Source organism: Phasianus colchicus, chromosome 2, assembly GCF_987193195.1.
Source record: "Phasianus colchicus chromosome 2, bPhaCol1.hap1.1, whole genome shotgun sequence".
NCBI lineage: Eukaryota > Metazoa > Chordata > Aves > Galliformes > Phasianidae > Phasianus > Phasianus colchicus.
In genome coordinates, this window is record NC_143437.1 from 71,990,604 (window position 1) to 72,008,322 (window position 17,719).

Below are 17,719 nucleotides of genomic sequence, written 5' to 3' on the forward strand. Positions count from 1 at the left end.
AGACACTCCCTCATATAGCCCAAATAGGAAATGTTCTCATCATCTTTTAAATCCTACAAAAAAATTCCTTTATGTTTCACGATTTAGTTCATTTTAAAATCATTTGTGTGAGATATCATAAGTAGTTACATATGTTTTTTAAAATGTCCATTTAAAGAAAGGGAATTTAATGTCTAAGCTTCTGAAAAAAAGGTAAGTCACTACTGCACTGCTTTTTTCCCATGTTATCTTTCAGAAGTTGTTTATTTTCCTGAAATTCTAAGAATTCAGGAGTACTTTTATTTTGTAAAGTACATGTCTTCCCAGGCATGAGTAAGAAAGACACAGAAATTAGTATTCTGTATTACTGAGCAGCATCTCTCCATCATAGAAGGAGATAGATACACTGCTTGTCAAAAGTCAACAATAAGTACAATTAAAGTCTGAGCCCTATAGTATGAGAAAAGCTTGCTGTCTGGTTTGTTATACATTTATAAGTATATACAGCTCTAGGTAAATTATTTCTTTGCTCATCTTTAGCGCAGAATAGTGTAGATTCTGTACAGTCTCCCTGCACAGTCACTTCCTGTTTTCCCATGCAAAAAAACAAGAGTATGCAATGTTTTTTTGGTAAATAGATCAGAATAAGATGAATCTCAAAAATGCCATGAAACCAAGAGGAGTTTGTAGTGGAAGCAAAATGCAGTGCAGACTTATTTAGATGGGATTACAAATCAAGTAGGGAAAGATACTTTTCTACTTAAATAATCAAGTAGAGATCCCTTTCATCTCTGTAACCTCCCAAGACTGCCCTTATCTTAAATAAAAAAAGTAATGTAAGTTAAAAATTTATACCAGTAAACATATTTAGATAAAATAAAAAGAGTGAGATTTACAAACTGTGAAGCACCGTAAGTGGGAGTTTGATTGAATAAGTATTCAAATAAGTATGTAAATCAGAGACATAAAATGACTTACATAAACACACAAACTTTTATCACTGATATCTCCAAGTTACCCAGCATTCTGCTTCTACACATGACCAGAACCACACCAGATAAATCAGGACTGAGGGGCTCAGTGCTTATACCCAGCTGAAATACTCAGACTGAGCTGTTCTCTGATGTATGCTCAACAAAGCATGGAAGATCCCTTTCTGCATGTTGCACAGGGAGCTCTAGCACCTGGCTCACAGATTCACACTCAAGTTCTCCACATTTTAAACTCTGAGTATACAAAAAGGGGACTTGTATGATCTAAGATTTAAATGACTCCTACACTGTGAAAACTATAGAGAATGAACACTTATGAAAATATATTCAAAACAAATCTGAGAGTTTTCAACACAGCACCCCTGCACAATTTTGTTTAAAGTAGCCAACTGTGAATGTGTTTGCCTTTCATTCTTTAATGCCAGCTGTTCATTTCTAGATTTATCAATGTGCCATTATCAAATATCCTATATTCATAGACAATAGGATATTTGTCTATAGGACATAATTGTAATGGGAACTGCACATTTATAGGATATGAGTTAACTCATAAGAAAAAACACCTATTACTGACATGAATCCCCAACACCTCCTTAAAAGGCACTATCAACTGGCAGACATAGGCAAACAAGTTCAAACAGATTTCACATTGCTAATATTGAACTAGTTTATCCCACAAATGCACAGTGTCCCCTGCTGTGATGAAAGGAGACATGCCCAACACGTTAAAGTTATGTGGAACAAAGGAAGAGATTTTAGGAAAAGATGCAACTGTTATTAAAATATAATACTAAAACCTCAATTCTTATCAATTAAAACGTTATATTGATATTTAATTGCGCCCTCGATTCAATAATAAAAAAGAAGAAAGAACCAGAGCATAATGTATTGAAAATAATATTATTTCATCAAAAAGGCAATTATCAGAATTGTACAACTAGTATTTTCATATTCAGATTAACTCACAAAATAAAAATCTGCTACTTGGCTACAAGCTATGTAACGCTGCCAAACAGGAAAACAAACAAAAATGGTAATACCTTCAATTCTTTCTGTTTAATTAAAGTTTGATGTAAACTCTACAGCAGCATTGCCATTTTATAGGAAGGTACAGGACAGAGTAATTTTAGATTTCAAAATATGGTCCTAACAAAATAATTGGAAAAATCTATACTTTTTATTCAATAAAGTGAAAAACTCAGATAGCTTCATACAGTAATTTTGGAATATTCCAAATGCTTTTCTTTTGATTTTGCAATATTTAGTACAAATTAAATTATCACCAGAAGTGGTTTCATTTTTGTTTCTTTTTAAAGCAACACTTCCAAAAAAGTACACTTCTGTGTATTTTAATGATGTCAAGACTTCCTTTTGAAAATTAAATTAGGGATCTGCTACTACTGACCTATACTAATGCCACTTCTAATTTAAAGGCATGAGTTATTTCTATTGAAAGATCATTTTTATGGAGAATTGCAAATCAATTTCTACCACCAGCTCTTCTTATCTTGAGAGTAAATTTTAACTGTGTAGCCCAAGATGTTAACATTGTCTCTTTTCAAAAAGTTCCTAATTTTCACAGAAAATGAAGAAAATTACTTAGCCATAAAGAGCCTCAGTAATAATTTTAAATTAAAAATATACCTGTTCCATTTCATTATTTCTCCTTTTTTTATTTCAAGTGATAAAAAAATAACTTGAAAAATCAGTGTTTACCACCTATATAGAAATCATGCCTTTTAATTTCCGCATGCTAGACCATTTGAAAGTATCCAACCCAAATCTTTCCACTTACTAATAACTGACTTTTTTCTGTTTTTCCTGTCCTCTGAAACATCACTGTTCTTTCAAAGAAAATAACTGAACCTGGTTAATATTCTCATTATTAAATACCCTAGTGCAACAAAACTAGACACCCATGCAGCATGCCTACGAGAAGTTAAATAAGAAATTTTTACTTTGAAAACTAATTAATCAAATAAACTATTTGTCATCAAGTCTCTATACAGATGCCCAAGAAATTAGATAAGTTAGGTAAAAGCTGGAGATAAGAAATTACAGCCATCTTCATTCTCAATTTGCTTTTTTAGGTTTTGTGTTATTTGCTACCATTACACAATTTCAGGACTGAGCAGCTTTGTCAGGTCTGATTTTTGGTTTTGTCAGAACAAAACCACTGCATCCACAACTAATTTTCCTACTCTGTTCCCTGCAGTGCTCCCCATGATCCCAGTGGCAACATCATGGCCTACACAAGGAGAGATGTCTTTCGCTCAAGCATTTTTTCCTATCATCTCATGGAAGCAGAAGATACAAATTCAGCAAACTCACTTTTAGGCTAGTAAATTATTTTAATGAAAGAAAGATTTGACATGATCTACATGCTCAGTCTGATTGTGGAATGGATCAAGGCCCCCCATATAAAAAACAGACTTCTTTCAAAGAAACCTTCTTATAAACGCTGTTACCCAAATATACTGTTCAGAAACTGTGGCTGACGAAGCTTTCCCTTTGCAAAAGCAACAATTTCACTATCACTAGCAGCTGTGTTTTTGTATGAATGAGAAAATGAGCTTTAAAATGCAACATAAACTAAGTGTGGGAAGATCATGCCAGACCAAACCGATTACTTAATTTCAGTATGATAACTGATATGCTTGACAAAAAATCTCTGGATTTCATCAAAGTACTTCATACACACTAAAAGGATAGTTAAATTTGAAAATGTGCAGCCTCACAGTGAAACTGAAAGATGAACAAGGAATGACTAAGAAAGATATTCCAACAAGTTTCTTTGAAATGTTAAACATCAGGCTGCCAAAAGGTAAATTTTGGCAGAAAAGTATTTATAAATTGGCAGTGAAAAAAATCAGTACAGAAATGCAAAAAGAGTTTCTAACAGAAAGCCCAGAAAGAGGTTTCTATAAAAAAAAAAAGTTTTCAGATTGAGCTTGCCATGCTTATGATAGTAACACAAGAGACTCAGTGATCAAAAAAAGTCACTGTTGCTCTTGCCTTTCAAGTTTTCTTAACCATCATATTATTTTATCTAATTCCGTTATCTTAATCATCTCTCCTCATCATCTACCATTCTATTTGTACTCCAGGTATTCTTGTACAGTTACCACCTGAATTATCTGATCTGTATTACACAAACTGAAATTCTTAGGAGTTATTACTCATTACTTAAGTTATAAGGTCCCTTGCCCTCAACAGTCTGTGTAAGCCATTTTCAGTGAAACGATAATCTTTAATTACCTTTTTACATTTATTTACCACTTCTAACTTCACTGCTATGTTTTTCTCTTTCTTCCTTCATTATTAGTTTCCTTCACTAATTCTTCACCATTTTCTCAAGATATTATTATTTTTTTAGTTCATACTCATTTTTTTCTCTTTATCAAATACAAGGAATGCTAATAGTAATGATTCTTTTACATACTTTGACAGATTAACTGTCAAACTTTGCTAAATCATAAACAAGCATAGCACAGATTTGGGAAAACTAAGCAAAACTGAAATATATTTAACACAACAATGTAGTGTAGCAAAAAGTTAGGGGGTAAGTATTCTGGTATTGTTGTTCTTTTCATTTATATATTCCATGTTTATTTGAAGCCCGTTATGCTTGACTGTATGGGTAAGATGGCAAGATGTGTATAATCAAAACCTAAACCAAATGTCTTTCTTGTTCTGTGTACAAGTCTTCTTCGGGCAGCTGTTCTGCATATGATCTAAAAATTAAAAAAATAGCCTTACCTTTTAGGTGGATCTGTGATAAGCTTCTCTCTGCTGGAAATCGTTCTCATATACATCATGCACAAGCCTTACAGGCTGAGAGACCAGTACCTAATAAAAAATTCAAAGTCACAGCACGTAATAGGTAATGAAGTGCTGGTTCTAGGCAGAAGCACAGGAACTTCAGGTGTTTGCTTAATATTCACTAAGCATATTCCTAAATAGTCCATGCACATTTAAAAAAAAATTCTTTCACATAATGCTGCACTTTTTTAGAGCCTATAAAAGACACTTGTTCAATAATATCCACTAAGTAGCTGGGCCTGGGGAAAAGGTATCATTTGCACAAAAGAATTAGAAAGACATTTAGTAGAAAATGACATATCTTTGAATCCAGCAATCCAGTAAGACAGTATAAGAAGTCAGGCAAAGCAAGTTAATGTTTGCATTACTTATATTTCACTTACAGGAAAAAAAAAAAGAAGATGAGTTATGAACTTAAACATATTTCAAACCTAAATAGCAGGAACAAATAAACTAGATGACACATAATGATCATATGCAGCATAGTAAAAGAGCTTTTGAATTAGCAAAATAACATACATTAATAAAATAAAATGCACCTTTTGTTTTCAACAATTAAGGTTATTTTTCTCTTCCTACATTTCTAGTCACTTGATTTTGTCAAATTTTTGCTGCCCGCCTTTTGTGTACTGACAACTTCCAAAAATAATAAGCACAGATTAAAATATAGATAAAGAAACAGTTGAAAGTATATAACGGGAAAGCCACAGTATGAAAGAAATTGAGGTGTGTTGAGATTATCAGCTCTCAAGATCAATAAAATCTTAAAGCACGCCTCATAATTTAAAAATGGTCATTCATTTTCATAAAAATAGACACATTTCCTTGGCTTATATAAACAGACAATCCAGACATAACTTTATGGAAAAGAGCTAGCTGAAAAAGTTATTTTTAAATATTGAAACAATACATATAAAAATATAGGCTTAATCTGCCATACTGACTCCATGAGTACATGTTCTTCCTTTGTGAGAAAGCCTCTAACATCAGGTAGTGTACTTAGCTGTCACTGTAAACTCAGTGGCAGACTGTAGTCCTAGAATACTTTTAGAACAAAGTGTAGTGGACAGCTCCTGCCATTATAATAATTATAGGTTTATAATTATAATAAAAAAGGTAATAATAATCTAAATAAGGCTTGGTATAATGGCATAATTCTCATCTTCCCACACAAAGTTCAGAGAATCATGAACCATTTGCCTCCCCCCATAAAAAAAACTTCTCATTGTTTTCTTGCCTTCTTACATAAACAACAAATTTAAGGAAAGCATAAATACGGTGTGAGTATGCATATGTAAGCCTTGAAGTGGAGAAAACACCATGGGAACAGAAGACAAAAGTAGAATTGATTGAACTGGTCACTCTTAAACTGCTGGATCACCTTTCAATATCCAGCATTACCTCTCACTTCTTCTCAAAGCAGAATGAAAGAATTGCCTATTTTTTCATGAAGGATAGGACCTTGAAAGACATATAATGCTGATTCTGCATCACATAAATATGAAGTTCTCAGAGTTTGGGGTAAAGTTGAGCAACACTTTCAGAGACATGGATTTTGAAAAATGGTTATCTTCCTCCAGCTAACTATGACAACGTTCTCAGTTAAGATAAACCTGATGTACACACATGTAAGATACATACAGAAGAAATGTCATAAGGGAAAAAAAAAAACCAAACACAGGAGTAACGGAAACATCTCCATGAGGAAGCAAACTTGGGCCTGGCACAAGAAATATACCCAAACCAGCTCAGAGTCAAGTAGAGAACTATTGTAAGTCTATTTTTGCATGCCCGTTTAAATTCTGTAAGCCTCCATAAATGCAGTTATCATTACCATTGTTGCCTTATCATTCTCGGTGATTGCTCTCTTTCAGTCAAGTACAAAGGCAGGCTGAATATAAATGTTTTGTCATAAAACTGCTATTCAAACAATAAAAAGGGTTATAATAGTACTAAAAAAATCACCCCCAGGGCTGCAGCACAGACTGGTAGTATGCATATTCAGGCAGCACAAAGCAGTTCCAGTCACATACTTCTACCCATAGGACCCTTCCACTGCATCTGTACTTAATATCAGCATGTTGCCCAAAGTGATCCAGATATTATCAGGTAGTCAAGATATACAGAGTGTTTTGCAGTCGGAATTAATAAGAGGAATCCAGTTTAACAGCATTGCATATACGTATTTAATTCAGCAAATATCAACACATTTAGCTTAAGGATTTATCTTCAACTTTAAAAGAAACAAAACTCTTTTAGTTAAGTTTTCTTCCTTTATCTGAAAATGCTTTTGTTGATCCCAGTTCCAGCCATGTAGTGCCACCCAGGGGCCAACTGCAACATGGTTTAACATTGCCATCTTGCCAAATAGTCTCAATAAAGCATTATGCAATACTTCCCAGACTGTCTTCTCCACAGGCCAGGTTATTCTTGTTAAAATGTTTTAGACGTTATGGCTTCCTTTTTTGTGAAGACTGGAGAGGTAGGGTCAGGTCAGGCAGGGAAGGGTGAAAAAACATGTAACAAGCAAGGCACCGCCAAAACAAAACCAACTAATTACTCCCATAGAGTGACAGCATGGCTTTCTGATTCAAAAATAAGAAGTAAAAAAAAATATATTAAAAAAAAGAAAAGAAAGGAAAAAAAGAAAAATAAATAAATAAAAACACATAGGTAGAATTTAAAACAAAAGGTTTATCAGGACCGAAAGCCCACTGCCCTGGGTAAATGTGCTTCCTTGCAACAATAAAGACAAATAAAGTACTAAAAAAGGATAAAGCAGGAGATTACAGACCTAGCTGTGGTTTGATAAATGGCACTCTACTCCACTCTGCTTATTGTGTACTTCATACCTCGCTCTTGAATATGGAAGAGAATTTTATTAAAGATTTAGCCACGGTGGTGGTGGTGACTGGCTCACAGTAATTTTCCTACAAAGTAGTTTAATCTATCACAGGGCAGACAGTGCACCTTCTTACCATGTATCATATCTGTCTATTGAGTAAGTGCTATCCAAATCCAATTTCTTTTCATTTTTGGAACTCGTGATGCATATTCAAGATACATTTTCTTTTTGTCTGTAGCCTAAATTAGGTGCTGTATAAAGTTAAAAAAAAAAAAAAAAAAAAAAGGTAATAAAAAGACTGGACTCTAGAGACTAAATTTCTCTATGGGCATTTTCTCTTTTTCCTTTTTTCTCTTTTTTTTAAGGTTCAGCAGAGTACTAATGACGCAAAACAATGGGTATGTACAGTTGTCACTGCACTCACAACACTGTGACACTGTGCACACCCACGCCTCTGTGCTCTGAATCTCTGTCTCAGCAGTTACAAGTGGAACTTGCAAAACCTCTGCAATGAAGCACTGGCTTTCTTTAATATTTCAATGCTTGTATTGTGTGTTTTATTAAAAGGATGATCAAAATCATTTAGCTTCATTTTACTGAAGTGTGGGAAAAATGTTGCTTTACGTAAGCTCATATAGTATCCAAGAATTTAGAAATAACCTCCCTCTCCCTGCTGACCAGGGCTGTGCTCCATTCCTACATCCCCCAGCTTGTAATGATAGCAGGGTTTGACACGACCCAGGTGCAAGACATCACACTTAGCTTTGTTGACCCTCATGAGGTTCACATGGGCTCACTGCTTGAGCCTGTCTAGATCATCTCTCCAGATGGCATCTCATCCCTCAGGCGTGTCGACTGCACCACACAGCATGATGTCATCCGCAAAGTGAGGGTGCACTCGATCCCACTGTCAATGTCACTGAAGATGTGAAAGAGCACTTGTCCCACAGTTGATTCTTGAAGGGCACCACTCATCACTGATCTCCATCCAGTCACTAAGCCATTGATCACCACTCTCTGGGTATGTTCTCACAACCAGTTCCTCATCTACTGAACAGCCAGATCCGTATCTTTCCAATCTGGAGAGAAGGATGTTATGTAGGACCGTGACCTTACTGAAGTCCAGATAGATGACATCACTGGCTCTTCCCTGGTCCATTAATGTAGTTACACCATCCATGAAATAGTTTCTTCACTGATACCATCATAGGTCGTATTTTCTGTCTAGTGAACAATATACACAATTTCAGTGGAAAAGTATACAGCTTAACTCCTTAATTTTCTGTTTCATTTTTCCCATGGTACTAAATTTACAGACTCTCTTTATTTCTTTATCCAGATGTATATTACATGATGTTTATTTCTTTCAAGCTGACAGTTTAGTCATCTTTGAGTGTTATGCCCACTACTGCTCATGTGACTGGTATTCTCTGAGGTAGCAGCTCTTACATAGAGATGTCCTGAGAGAACTTGAAAATACTCGACGCAGTTGAAAACTGATTGAGTTCAATTTGTGCATTTTTTTTCTGTAAATGGCAGGCTTTTTCTGGACTTTTACATTTGACTTCTTTTGGCCCTCTATTCTCTCCCGCATAAAGTCATTTTTGCAGAGCTGCAGATCCTCTACTATACCATCAGTATGAGGGCACTACCTATTCTCTGAGCTTCTTTCTGGTCTTATTTTCCATTTACTTAGCAAAGTAAATCATTTTTTAATATTGTCAGAACCACTTTTCCAAAGTTTTCTGCCACAGGTGCCAGACCTATCTGGGCTTCAGACGAAGGACTAATTAGATTTCTAAGCTGCAACATTTAAATCCACTTTTAAATATCTCCCAAATACTCTGAGTTTCATCACTGTTTCTTTGCTTAGAAAAGCATTTGTTTTATATTTATATGGAATGGAATACTGTGCAAATTTCCCTAATACAGTGAGTTTTTTCATCTGATTTAACCAAGGGCTACTGAAAACATCACATCTTTGGTCAGCTTGAACATATGAAATTAACTACTTTTTTCATGCAGCAGGATCTCCACACTCAGCCCTCTGTGTGGTTTAAAGGCTGAGATCCGGGACTCTTCAGCGTGGAGAAAACTGAGAGGTGATCTTATCAATGCTTATAAACATCTAAAGGGCACGACTCAAATGGATGGGGCCAGGCTCTTTTCAACAGTGCTCAGCAACAGAATAAGGGCCAGTGGGCACAAACTGGAACACAGGAAGTTCCATACAAACACAAGGAAAAACTTCTTTACTCTGAAGGTGACAAAATTCGGGAACAGGCTGCCCAGAGAGGTTGTGGAGTCTCCTTCTTTGGAGATATTTACCTGGACACTTTCCTCTGCAACCTGCTCTAGGGAACCTCCTCCTTTAGCAGGGGCTTGGACTAGATGATCTCCAGAGATCTCTTCCAATTTCTGTGGTTCTTTGATTCTGTGACTGTGACTGCCATCCTATTGAAAGAAATAAAACTACTTCTAAATGTCTTTAGTCTGAGTTATTCTTCGCTTGGAGTTACTGGGTGGAAGTGCTTTTCAAATGTTATTTTGTTGCTCTATACATTCCTGAGAATTTGTAATGGTTGGAGATTTAACAGCTCTTTTTCTATATTTTCTCAGATGGTTGTGTATTTTATCTCATTTTACTTTTAGTATAATATTTTCTTGAGAAATCATTCTGATTTACAGAGTTTGACAGATACAATTATTATAGCATCTAAATTGCAGTTGTTCTCCACTACTTACTATTAAGTACAACACACTGTACTAACCAAGTAGATCATCATGGACTTTCAGAGATAAAGTCTGCCACAGATGGGACCAAAACCTTGGAGATGATAGCAGAGCCAAGATACCCAAGAAAAGACCTTACAACCATATTGTTCAGGTAGGCAACAATGTAAGCAAAAGTGAGAAGATGTATAGGTTTACTTAGTTGAAAATTAAGAGTATCAAGAAAGAAGGCTCCTCAGCTTCTATGCCAGAAGAAGAAACCTTACTGAAGTATGATAGTAACCCATAAAGAGGTCAATGCAGATTTAAAGAAGATATTTCGAACCTGAAGAGAAACAAATACTTAAGAAACAAATAAATGAGCACCTCAACTTTGTAATTACAAATAGGAAAAGTAATCTGAGGAGAAAATGACACCAGGACCTTGAGACAGACTATGGACTAATTCCTAAGGTCAGATAATTTGTTGACAAAAATGTTCTGTCCTAGAATACTACTTCAGTCTAGCTGAGATATTTCAGCACAAAGTAATAAGACTCTGCTTCTGCTGCATTTAAGATTAAAAGACAAACAAACAAACAAAGCACATATTCACCTAGTTTAACAATTAAGGATTTTTAAGTTTAGGTTTGATATTGGAGTTTTTAACTGTAGAATGCTTAGACCATCACTTTCCTCTCTGTTTTAAACCACTATATGGGTTTTAGTCCTAATTCTTAATTGAGGAATATGCATTCCTCTTGTTTTCAATGACTGGGTCTTAGAGAAAAAGTTACATTACTTCTTACCTTGTGGAAAATGATATGAGCTAGAGCAATAGGAAACTGTACTTCAGCAATAATGTAAAAGTAAGCCTTAAGATGAAGAAATCTCAATATTATACATCAGTTAAAATCACAGAATCATAGAATGGTTTGGGTTGGAAGTGACCTTAAAGATCATGTAGTTCCAACTCCCCCGCTACAGGCAGGGACACCTCCCATTAGACCAGTCTGCTCAAAGCCCCATCCAGCCTGGCCTTGATTGCTTCTAGGGAGGAGGCATTCATAACCCTCTGGGCAGGAGGTGTCTCACCACCCTCACAGTAAAGAATTTCCTCCAGAATTCTAGTCTAAATCTACCCTCTTCCAGTTTAAAGCCATTTCCCCTCATCCTGTTTCTACATACCCTTGTAAAAAGTCTCTCCCCTGCTTTCCTTCACGAAGCATACAGATGTGGTACTTATGGACATGGTATAATGGGCAATATTAGTGGTATGTGGACAGCAGTACTAAATAATCTTAGAGGTCTTTTCCAACCTTAATGATTCTATGATATGCAAATACTATGTATAATGAACACATTTGGTCACAATTCCTCACCACTTGACTGAGGGAAAGTTAGGAAGGAATTTTAAAAAAAAAGATATGCTGATGTTGCTTAAATTATTAAAGTTTTTTGAGAATTTTTAACATACATTTTTTCTCATCAAAGGCGATACCACTCAGTTACACAAGTAGATTCAGCTATTACAGTTATAAACACAGTAAAGAAAACCATGCAAATTATTTTTTCCTCCTTGAAAAAAACAATCAAATCTAGGAGTTATTCATGGATGCAGGTAGGTTGTTCTGTTTTCCTTAAGCTCATTACAAAAGTGAATAAGGAAATTACCTCTTCTACCTATATATGTATTCAATACCAGCTCTATCTAGAAACAGCGTGGTTTCATTAGTATCTGTCACAACATTAGTATTATATTAGAAATGGCTTGAAGCCAATATCCCAAGTACAACAGCCCCAAAACCTGAGAAAGGCCAGATACAGGCTGTGCAACACAAAGCATCTTTGCATTTTATTAACTGATGATGTTTGTTAGAAAAAAAATTATTTTCCTTAGCAATCTTGGACTTTTTCATATAAAACATGGCTAACAATGTATTTTTCTAGGTTACATTACTGAAGACATAATGATATTCATAAAGTCAAAAAAAAGAAAAAGAAAAAAGGATCACTGAGTTATATTATTACTCAATATAAATATTTGCCCAGAAGTGTTTCTCTAATCAATATTTAAAGTGAGTCAAGGAAGTTTAATAGCTAAATCTTCCTCTCATTACACGTCATCATCCTTTATCTGATATCTTCTGAAGCTGTAGACCCCTTGAAGGTTGGAAGAAAGCAAACAATTAATTTCACAAAATTTTCATGAGAAAAAAACTCATTTGAAAAAATATAAAACTGGATTAACATTTTCATGCAGTCAGAATCGCACTGATATAATGCAGTAATTTCTTTAATAATGAAATATGCTTTGATCCTATTATATGTTTCAGAAATAATTACATCCTGTCAAAACACCAAAGAAAATGAAAATACAAATGGTTCACAAACAAAAATAATTGTAAGTCATGAGCTGCATATGAGTATCTGTTGAAGATGAGGACTGTAATTAAAGCGCATGTGTATGAGAATGTGCATGCGCACTCCAGCACACGCTGTGGTGCCTACCAGAATTGCCTCTGATCTGGTATCTGTTATTTCTGATAACTGTGAGAGAACTGTGCTAAAATCCTAGTTAAATCTGCATTTGTGCTACAGTTTTCAGTATACAGATGAATAAAATGTATTGATGTTTTCTGTCAGTTAAGGAGATATCTCCTATTTTGTCAAATACTCCCCTATGAACAGGATATTGAACCTTTTGGCAGCATGAATCGCTGATGACAGTGGGCGCTGAAAAACTAGATGACATACACTTAAAGAATTAAATCAGTTATTACTTTTAATGTACGGATCATTTACAATCACTGCTCTGCAATGGGAAATAAAAGTACTAGGTACTACCCCAGACATTAACCTAAAGTAAAGAACTCTGCCCGAATGGTTTACTCTAAAGCACAAAACCAACTCAAAAGGAAAGCCAAGGAAACAAACCTACTAATGCCATAGTGTGGTGGTTTCATTCCAGTAGGTAGCTAAGCTGCACCACACTGCTCTCCAATTCCCCTCCTTCAAAAGGACATAAGAAAATACGATTTAAAAAAAGCTTGTGGGTTGAGATAAGGCCGGGCAGATCACTCACCAATTACTGTCATGGGCAAAAAAGACTGAGCCTAAGGGAGATGAAGATAATTTATTGCCAACTATTAACAGGATAGAAAAGTGAGAATGAACTGCAAAGTAGAAACAGCTTCTTCCTCACCCACTCTCTTCTACCTCCTCCTACAAGAGGAAAACAGAGAATGGAGGCTGCACTGTATGTAACGCTGCGCCCCTGCAGCTCTTCCAAGTCACTCTCTGCCCCTGCTCCACGTGGGTCCCTCTCACAACCCCGTCCTTCCCAACTGCTGCCACGCGGCCTTCCCACAGCCTGCAGCTCTCCCAGCACCGCCCCAGCACGGCTCGGTTCCGCTGGGCCCACCTTCGGGCACCGCTCCACACGGGTCCCCGCGGCCGCGGCTCCCCCGGCCCTCCCGCCCCACGGCGTGTGCCGCGGGGGAACGGCCCGCTCCTCCGTGGGCCTCTCCCGTGCCGCAGGAGCCGCTGCCGTGTGCCCGGAGCTCCTCCCGCGCGACCTCGGCGCCCGCGGGGCCGTTCTCTCCCGTCTCGGCTCCCTTCTCCCGGCCGCCGTCGCGCAGCGCTTCGTCCCTTCCTTCCATCTGCTGTCGCAGAGCGCACCCGGCGTCGCTCGCGGCTCAGCTCTGGCGGCGGCGGAGCCCTTTGGAGCAGCCGGAGCTGGCTCCGCTCTCACACGGGCAGCGCTGGGCTCTGCTCACTGAGCCCAACTCTGCAGCCCCGCTACCGAAATGTTACCACATAAACCAAATATATAGGCTTTAGTCAGTATGCTCTGACTACCAGCTGCATATTTATTATGCCAGGGTTATGAACTGCAAATTATGCTATGAATGTGCAATGGTTAGGTTCAAATTCTGAAAGTTGCTTTGAGGAATGGATGCCTAATTTCCATAGGAACTATGTATCCAAATCAAGTTTTCCAGTCAACTTTGAATACATCAGTTGAATTTCTAGGTGAAGCAGAAATATTTTTGAATCCGTCTAAATGCACAGCCTGCAATTCACTTCACTCATTAGTAGATGAAGTGATTATAATTTTTTTTAAAATTCAGTGCAAAAAAAATTACCTGCATTACCTCTGAAACACTTAACTATATCCTTTTAAAATGTTTAATACTTTAAAGATCTAGCTAATATGATATTTTCCATGTAAAGCTTGATCTGCTGTGGTGAATTATCAAAGATAGTACAGTCCTCTCAGATCAGCAAGAATCAAATGAGCATTCTCAATCTCAAGGGCCTTTTGTTGTGAAACTGGGAAAAACACTGGCATGCAGATATACTTGCTCCATGGCTTTCTCTACTATCGTACTTGTGTCTTGAGTGGTTACAAAAGTAGTGAAGGGATTAACAAAAAGATGAGACAGTAGAGAGTCAGGAAAATAAAATAATTACAAAAAAAAAAAAAAATTATCTAAAGCAAAACTAAGTGCAACAGAAGCAACTACATGTCAACCATACAGAAAATTTTATTAGTATGTTCCATTCTTAGCATTGGTAGATTAGGACAAGTGTGTTTTAGGAAAGCATATTCAGAAAATATTTCAAGAATCTTTAAGTAAATTATTACATGGAAGTGAGGTGAAGTTGAATTGAGATCACTAGACTGGAAAATACGTAGGGACTGCTGCTAATGCAGCTTATTTTCACAGTGTTAGAGAGAAGTTTCATCCGAATGTAGTAATTTTTACCTATGTCCTGGTTTAACAATGCACAAATCCTTTCCTACCTATGGTTTGCTTTTGGGTGCTCCCATGGAATGAGCTTTGAGAATCTAGATTCAATACACACGTAGAGTGCTTTATGCCCAACACTGACCTCACTATTTAAATTCCTTGCCAAAATTTCCCTGCCAATGCAGTTAATACTTTCTTGTTCATGTACATCTTCTGCACATCATTACACTGAAGTCTGAAAGAACAAAAGGTCTATGAGAATATGTCTTGCAAAGATATAGATGCGTAGATCACTTCTATTTGAAAGTAGTGGCTCCTATTTATTTCCACAGAAGCTAGAACAGATACAAAGAACTCAATAACACCATTTGATAGAGCAAATTCTCAGTTACAAAGCACTCTTTTTCAACATAGTCGCCACCATTAGCTATGCATTCTTGACAGCAATGAACAAGAGCTTGCATATCATGCTCATAATAATCTGCACCAGGTGACTCCTGACCAATCAGGGTGCTGCTGAAATGCACTACCGACCACCTCACTGTGCTCACATCCACTGTTTGGTTTCCATAAACGTTCAGCATGCATCAGTGAATGCCAGTGGATGCAGGTTGTTCCACGTCGGGAAATTCAATTGCACCTCTTCACTTCATACACACTTCCATGTCAGACACTATTTTGTCAGAGTGCCCCTCTGCTGCCATCTGTCACACGGCAACAAAATGTAATGGAATATTGGCATGAGGATTCAACCTCTACTGCCATACCAAAAATATTCGCCTCAGATGTGGTGGGCCAACACATTAAAATAGGAGCAGCCCTTGTATATTAAAATGGAGCAGCCTGAGTTTTAGCCTTCTTGAAGTGGATCCCTGTTCTGTTTTGGACTATAAAAAAAGGTGAGAAAAAAATCAATACTGAACTTAATTATCATATAACAAAAATTCTTAAATTCTTCAAGCTAACACCACTCATAATTATCTAAATTTGCACATCACAATTATAGTCATGTTTATGCCATTATCCAACTTGGTTCTGGAGCATGTTAAGTCAGACCAAGATGTCAAACATAAAAATAAGTTCAGCTGTCTGAAATTGGAATGCAAAGCAAAGGAAATAAGAGATTTCATGAAGATGATATGTTTGTAATACACTAAAGAATGTCTTTTCTTTTATAGCAGTGTTAAGTACTACAGCCCACTACTGACTCTTAACATAGGCTGGGAAGATTAAGAGCTTATATAAGGTATAAACATATTATTAATGCCAAGAACAAAGGAAGTGGAATAAGTTAAACTTGAATTTCCAGTGCTCTTTTTAAATTTGGATAAAATTCCAGGACCTCACTCATCTCACAGAGGATACAATAGCAAAAGCAGCATGTGGGACAAGCCACAGAGAAATTACAAGTAGCAGAGGAGCAAAAAGGTATCCCCTTGGCCTCAGACTATTAATTAGCAACTAGCAAAGCTGTACCACAGAATCACTGCTCCAGCATTCCTCCTCTAGAGGTTGCTGCTTGTCTGCCTCATTATCATTTGGATGGAAAACAACACTCTTTCCTGGGAGTTCTCTGCAACAGTCTTATTGATTAAGTTCCCACAGTGTTAAATCATTCTGTAGCTTTCACTCCATTCTGCCTACCTTCCCACCCTTGAATAATAAAAGCTTTGGTGGATTTATGGGGGTGGTGCAGTAGATGTGGAGCATTTGATAAATACCACAGCATAATATGGTTTCTATTTATGCATCGCCTTTAGCTTCAGAACATTTCACATGCCAAGACAATATTTAAAAAAGCAAATTTAAACTAATGTGACTTTGTTCTTGCAGGTATACTGCTTCTGTTACCCTTAGGAATCTGCCAAGCACATCTAAATGTGTCCTTTCCTGGCTGCAGTGAATTTGAAGTAAACAGGCAAACAAACTAGCAAGGCAATGATGACTCCCTGTTCATCATCCTTCAAGTTGGAGCAACCCAAGAAGCTCAAAATAAATTTGTTACTCACCCCTCCCCCGCCCCATCCCAGGCATACATCTGAAATATGCCAATTTATGTAACAGAAAATTAAAACTAGTATTCACTTCAAATTTTTATTACAAATAACAATGAATTTTCTCTCTCATAAAAGACCACATCCACAATCATAGATTCTTACGTCACAGAACCAACAATAAAGATGTAGTCTAATGATGACTATAGACTTTGCCATATTATTTTGGAACTGGGTGTAAGTCAAGGTATTTTTTGAACTGGTCACGAATTAAGGAGATGACAAGCAGAGGTTAAGTTTCCTTAAAAGACCCAGGAAAGAGAAAATGCAGCTTTTTTCAAATGGACTCTGAGGGGAAAGTGAGCTGACAAAAAAAACTTCAGAAAAAGTGTTCAGAAAGTAGAAAATATATATATATATGGAAAAAAGAGGGTCAAAAATGACTGAAACCATCACTTAAGAAATAAGTGTGGCAACAGAGTCCTTTTTGTGTATGAATCAGACATGAACGACGTGGGACAATAAAACAACAGAACGCTTCTGTAACGTGCTTGTATAGCTGGCTTATATAAAGAAATCTGTGATTTGTTCATGGTGGGCCGTAAAGATATCAATGAA

The 17,719-nt window shown here is 36.7% G+C and overlaps 1 long non-coding RNA gene across 6 annotated transcripts in view; it reads right to left on the reverse strand.

Annotated features, from left to right (window-relative positions):
- LOC149919105 (uncharacterized) overlaps positions 1-17,719 on the reverse strand; it is a 165,988-nt gene that overhangs the window by 87,449 nt on the left and 60,820 nt on the right. For 2 of the 6 annotated variants that reach the window (XR_016464768.1, XR_016464773.1), the window contains exon 1: positions 4,731-4,858. The exons of the other annotated variants lie outside the window; for them this stretch is intronic. This is a non-coding gene — a long non-coding RNA (uncharacterized LOC149919105). Of the gene's footprint in view, positions 1-4,730; positions 4,859-17,719 lie in introns of those variants that run through there. 6 annotated transcript variants of the gene reach the window in all.